Source organism: Grammomys surdaster, unplaced genomic scaffold (assembly GCF_004785775.1).
Source record: "Grammomys surdaster isolate TR1022 unplaced genomic scaffold, NIH_TR_1.0 126124, whole genome shotgun sequence".
Taxonomy (NCBI): Eukaryota; Metazoa; Chordata; class Mammalia; order Rodentia; family Muridae; genus Grammomys; species Grammomys surdaster.
Window position 1 is genome coordinate 2,909,350 of NW_021620932.1, and position 6,391 is coordinate 2,915,740.

The following is a 6,391-nucleotide window of genomic DNA, read 5'->3' on the forward strand; positions in this document are numbered from 1 at the left end:
CCATGGATTTCTTTCAACTGTAACATCAGAATAATACCATTAGTAACTTGAAATTGCAGTACCCTTTTATAATCTATAAATACTTTAATCATTATTTGAAAATATATTAGGTTATTGCGTGAAGACATTCATAAGAGAATAGAAAGTTTTATTTTTTCCTTAGTCAAAGTGAATGAACTCAGAGAATTCATGACTAGTTACAAATATAGTTTGATTAATAAAAATGGAAGATGTACGTATGACCATTACTAATATATTTGTCTTCAGTCTTTATCTGTTTATGCCAGTTAAACTTAAGTTAAAATGACATAAAAATCTCTGTGGGCTAAGTGATTTTTGTAGTAATTTAGATTTTCTCTGTGTGTTACTATTATTATTGTTCCAGAATTATCTTACAAATATAAATTGGTTTGAGCTGCATTTTAAGATACTGTGGCTCTGATTGTTATTCCTCTTAAGGTAAATATGCTTTTTTCTCTTGGTCTTTTATTATTTACTCTTGTAGCATCCAAGGGCTTTAGGTTCATACTACAGAAGTAAACCAATTACTTTCTCTCTATTGTTTAAGTTAGACTACCTGGGAATACTGAAAGTAAAGATTTTAATAGAATGAATACACTATTGTAAAAATATGCATAAAGTATCAGTTTTCCTCGTGTACATTTTGCTTACATTTTTAACATGGAAAATTATTAGAGCAGTTATGATGCAATCCTCATTTATTTATAATTTTAAAAAGTTCACAAATAAGACCTCTCTGCTTCAGAAAGTACTCTGCTAACTGTTGTAATGACCCAAGCTAAAAATTCTAACGTACCAGTGAAGACTTAATTTTGTTGGAATAGAGAAATTTACAAGAATAGGACCAAAAGATGTACATATCCTTTGTTCTGCAGCAGATATCAATGGATAGTACTAAAGTATTTACTAAGACACTTTCACACCAAGTAGTCATCATCTAGTAACCTTTTATCTTTACTTCTAGATAATAACAAATGATTATTTGATAAAGGAATAAGAATTTTAAAATGGGAAATACATATATTTTTCCAATAAATGAACCAGCACATATGTTATTTTCTTCATAGTATTTGTTCATGCACTTCAATTGTTTTATTTTTCTTATCAATGATCAAACCCTTTTAAGGTAAGTAACACATTCAGTCTCACCCAAAAACAATGTTATAAATGAATTCCAAATGTGTTGAGAGTATTGACAATGAATGTACTGAATTTACAATATTTAAACCTTATTATTTAACATTTATGTATTGCTAGAGTAAGTAATGGTCTAAAATGATTCAAATATAGCATAAGTTACTAAATGCTAATTCTGTTTTAAAATAATGAATAAACAGTATAATCATAGCCGTATTTACATTTTGTTAACTATAAGCTAGAAATGAGTTAGACAAGTAATCAGTTAGGAGTCCTCTGGTTCTAGTAAAACAAAATTCTGAGTGGTAAAAACCCGAAGGAAACAGTTATGAAGCCTAAACTGTGCAGATGGAAATTCAAGGTAGTCAGGGAGTAATGCCCAAGGGACCAAGGTTCTAGGACTCCATGTCTCCACTCTCATCTCTGCCCAGTGGCTCTAATTGTTATTCCTCTTAAGGTAAATATGTTTTCTTCCCTTGGTTTTTATTATTTACTCTTTTAGTATCCAAGGGCTTTAGGCTCATACTACAAAAGTAAACCAATTACTTTCTCTCTATTATTTAAGCTAGACTACATGTGAAGGATGAGTGATGACTATCCCTTGTTAAATACATGCCTACAAGATATATTGGTAGGATATTTAGGAAATTTTAAAGACTGTTGTGTTTATTGAATTTCTATACAACTTTAGGATCCTTCATGGGAATGAGTATCTAATAAATTCCCAAGTTATGAACCACAATATGAGTTACAATGACATTATAGAATACAATTATGGGACCTTCTGCTGTAGAAAAGGATGATACTGGGGGTGAGGAGGGAGCAATTGTGAGATAAGCATTATGAATTATGAATAAATCTAATCAGAGTTCCACTGACCATACATGTAACCATTGTAGAGTCTTCCTCCTTCTGAAGGTTCCTTTTTTTCTTTTTTAATGGATAAATATACTTTTCTCATATTTCACCTTCTGACCACAGTTTCCCTTTCCTCCACTCCTACTACCTCACCCTACAGCTCTCTCCCCAGATCCACTCTTTCGTTTCCCTTTAGAAAAGAGCAATCCTCTAAGACACCACAAAAAGGAGAACAAAAGGAATCACAATAAAAGAAGGCAAAAGCCCTCTTACCAAAGCTGGACAAGGCAACGCAAGAGGAGAAAGAGTTTCAAGAGCAGGCAATAGAGTCAGAGACATACCTGGTCTCACAGTTAGGAGTCCCATAAAAATACTAAACTAACAGCCATAACATATATGCAAAGGACCAAGTGCAGACCCATGCAGGCCCTATCCTTGCTTCTTCACTCTCTGTGAGCCCAAATAAACCTTGTTTAGTTAATTTAGCTGGCTGTATTTTAATAGGTAATCTACATCTCCTCTGACTCCTACAATCCTTCTCCTCCATCCTCCATAGGACTCCCAAGCTCTGAAGCTTCTTCAGGTTCTCTTTGTTCCATACTATCTATGAAACAACTTCCCCCAACCCCCACATACAATCTACTTTCTAAATCCTCCACATTTCTGAAAGCAAATATATCAGTGTGATGTAGATGTTGCTGTGGAGGGAAAATCAAGGGAATGAAGTCAAATGAAAGGAAGAATGGTTTGTGTATTCTAGTCACATTCATAAATATTAGTCAAGATCACAAGACTGAGATTGGTCTTGCAAATATAATGCAGTGCCTAAAGTACCATTAAAATGCCACATTAATGCCATATTATAGATTAAACTGAATTCATAAATACAGGGAGGACTTTTCTACATGAAGAGCAAATACTTTTCATATTCAGTCCAAAACATGGAGCTCTTCTGCTCCACATTCCGGTGTTCTTTCTGAAAACTTGGCTGATTCTTCAATAATTTTAATTTGTTCACAAATGTTTTCTACTATGCTATTCCACAAATAGGACACGTTATCTGATACTTCTCTATTACTGTGATCTCTATAAGAAAAGGGGGTCTCTGATGCTAGAAATAATTTTAGGGTGGCATAGAAAGAGATCACCAATGCAACTAAATTGTCTCCACCGAGAGAAAACAAAAAAAATTATTCTTGCTCAAAAGAGTGTGGTAGTCACACACATAAAAGAGCAAGCAGTCCAGGAAAGGAAGGGCTCACGGTTTACATTCAAACACAGTCCTGTCTCTTTTTCCATTTGCCTGGGCTGTAATATCATTTTGCCAGTTTGGCTAGTTTTTAAAGAATTGACAAAAAGAAAATCCAGGAAAGAGGGAAAGGAGTCACAACCCCAAGACATCAAGTTCCTGGGATGCAATAAGTTTTATTGTAGAGAAATTTTCATCCTGCAACCTGGCTGCTCTGGCAAAGGATTACATCCGAAGACCAACTAGGTCTATGCAGTCTGGCTGTAATGACACAATTTTAATACCTCTGACTGGAATACATACACACCTTTAGTACACACCTTTGACACCAAACAATGAAGGTAAAGTTAGTTTGTGAAAGGAAAAATCCTAATTCCATTCATTCCTCTGTCCCTAAGAGCTTCTCTCCTATGGGAGGTGGCGGGGGTGGGGGTGGGCTCTAGAAAGTACCAGAGACCTGGGAGGTAAGAGACTCTTAGGACTCAAAGGGAAGGACCTTAGAGTAAATGCCCAACTTCAGGGAGAGGGAACTTGTGGAGTTCACCTCCAATAGAGAGACAGGGCCTCAAGTGGAGGGATGGGTTTGCCATTCCACAGTCAAAAACTTTGACTCAGAATTGTTCCTGTCTAAAAGAACTGCAGGGACAAAAATTAGAGAAGAGACTGAGGGAAAGGAGGTTCAGTGATCATCCCAAATTGGGATTCAGCTCAAGGGGACACTCCAAGGCCTGACACTATTATTGATGCTATGGTGAAGTTACAGACTACACCTAGCATAGCTGTCTTCTGAGAGGCCCAACAAGCTGTTGACTGAGACAGATGCAAATACTTACACCCAACCAATAGACTGAAGTCGGGGACCCCCGTGGTTGAATTAGGGAAAGGCTGGAAGAAGCTGAGGAGGAGGGTACCAGCAGTCTCAAGTAACCTGGACCCCTGAGATCTCTCAGACACTGAGTCACCAACCAGATAGCATACACCAACTGGTCCAACACATATACAGCATATACACATATACACATATACTGCCTAGTGGTGGCCTCAGTGTGAGATGAGCCTAATCCTTGAGAGACTTGAGGCCCTAAGGAGTGGGGAGGCCTTGTGGGGGAAGGGGTGTTGGAGATGGGAGATGTTGTGGGCTGGGGAGCTGAGGGGCTGAGGTGGGGACATCTTCTTGGAAGAATGGGGTGAGGAACTGTGGGAGGGCGAACAGGATGAGGGTAATGAATGGATTGTAAAAGAATAAAAGTAATTTTTTTAAAAAGGGAACATCTACATTTGATAGTGACATCTAATTGAAGAGTAGATCAAGTGACAAATCAGAGAAAGATTTGACAGAATGAGTAAGAGGTAGGGTATGTCCAAGTCACAGAAGGACAGGGAAAAGGGACTATTTTAGCACAGCAGAGGGAAAGAAGGTGGTGTGTGTGTGTGTGTGTGTGTGTGTGTGTGTGTATCTAGTTTTACAGAGACTGGTTGCAGAGAAAACAAACTAGACACAGGTGAGGACAGAGTAAGCCAGAGAATGAGAAGCAGCCAGAAGACTAGAACATATTGGTATAAGAAAATAAAAGGGACATTTACAAGTGACACCCAGAAGGACTAGACAGAAAGAGAAATTTGCCAAACCTCTATGGCAAAGGACAAAGGAAAGGATATTTTGTTTCAAGACATTAGCAAAAAGGTAGAAGAAAGAACCCACAAAGTAACAAAGGAGCCTACAAAATATGTAAACAAATGTTTTACTGGATGAGGAAATTAAAATATTTGCATAAGGTTTTACCAGTTGACAGAGATAAAATGATCTGTATAAGAGTCTTACAAGGTGGGACAGAAAAAAGGATTTAAATTATTTGCATGAAGGTCTTACAGAATTTGACAGTAAAAACTACTGTTTAATGTTTCCTATTGAATTCCTATTGCATTCCATCTGTCAGATAAATTCATCTGTGTATCCTAAACCTAAATTCATTCATGGTTAATGGCTTACTTACTTTCCTATATTCATAAAACTTGATACTTTTTATAAGTAAATCATCTAACTGCATAATATATCTTAAGGTGAATACATTGAAGAGGAAGAACTAACTAACAAGTAGCAAACATCTAAATTTGTAAAAGGTTTCTCTGATGAAATAGAACTGATAGAATAAAAAATAACATATATGTATTTATTATTATCATTATTATTTTAACAGTGGATTTATTGTGCGGTTTTATAGCATGTTATCCTAGTAATATAATAATGTCATATTACATTGGAGAGACCAAGAATGTGGGAGTTGTCCAGTCCACTGGGCTGAACATCTCAGTAGTCCCAATCTGGCACTGGAGGCCTGCTGGATTCCCAGGGAGCTTCTGTTCTTCAGTCTACCTTGGAATCCCAAAACTGCTTCTAATATCAATGAAAGAAAATCCAAAGTATTGATATATATGGTAGTGACAGTGAGGAAGAACAAAGAGGCAGAAAGCTACATTTCCTTCTTCTGTATTCTTTATTTAATATGGACATCCACCAGAGTGTGGCCCCAATTTAAGGTGGGTTGTCCTGCCTTGAATAATTCGATTTAATAAAATTCCTCAAAGAAGTAACCAGCATTCTGGTTTTAGTTGACTCAAGATGAATTCAAGTTGATAATCTTCAAGTTATCTGAAAGTATATATTAGAGTTTGGGAGACGCTCTTGTCAGTGGTCTGTTAATTTTTGTGCCTTATTGAACCAATTACATACATTTTCACTTAGCCTGAGTCCTTTTGTATCTGCTGAGATACAGTGTTGCACACAGTTATCATTCATTCACTAATACATCTATTCCATATATACTAACAGTGACCAGCGAAGTGTGGTTGTTTTGACAAATCTGAGAATACTAAAGCATTTTCCCTATGCAGCAAACTCCCTATGCATCTTGGTCAGATCAGTAAATCTCATATTTTCTTACCTTGGAAAACTCACCCATGAAATAGGTATTGGTTCTCTGTGTTCACAAACTTCCAGGGAACAAAAAAAAATCAGGTTTTCTTAAGTGGTTCAAGCAGAATGGGTTTCTTTTACTTGGCCTCTAAAGCCCTGATTCAGGTTACTCTACCATTTCTCCGTCTACAGAGGTAACCCTAAAATTATTG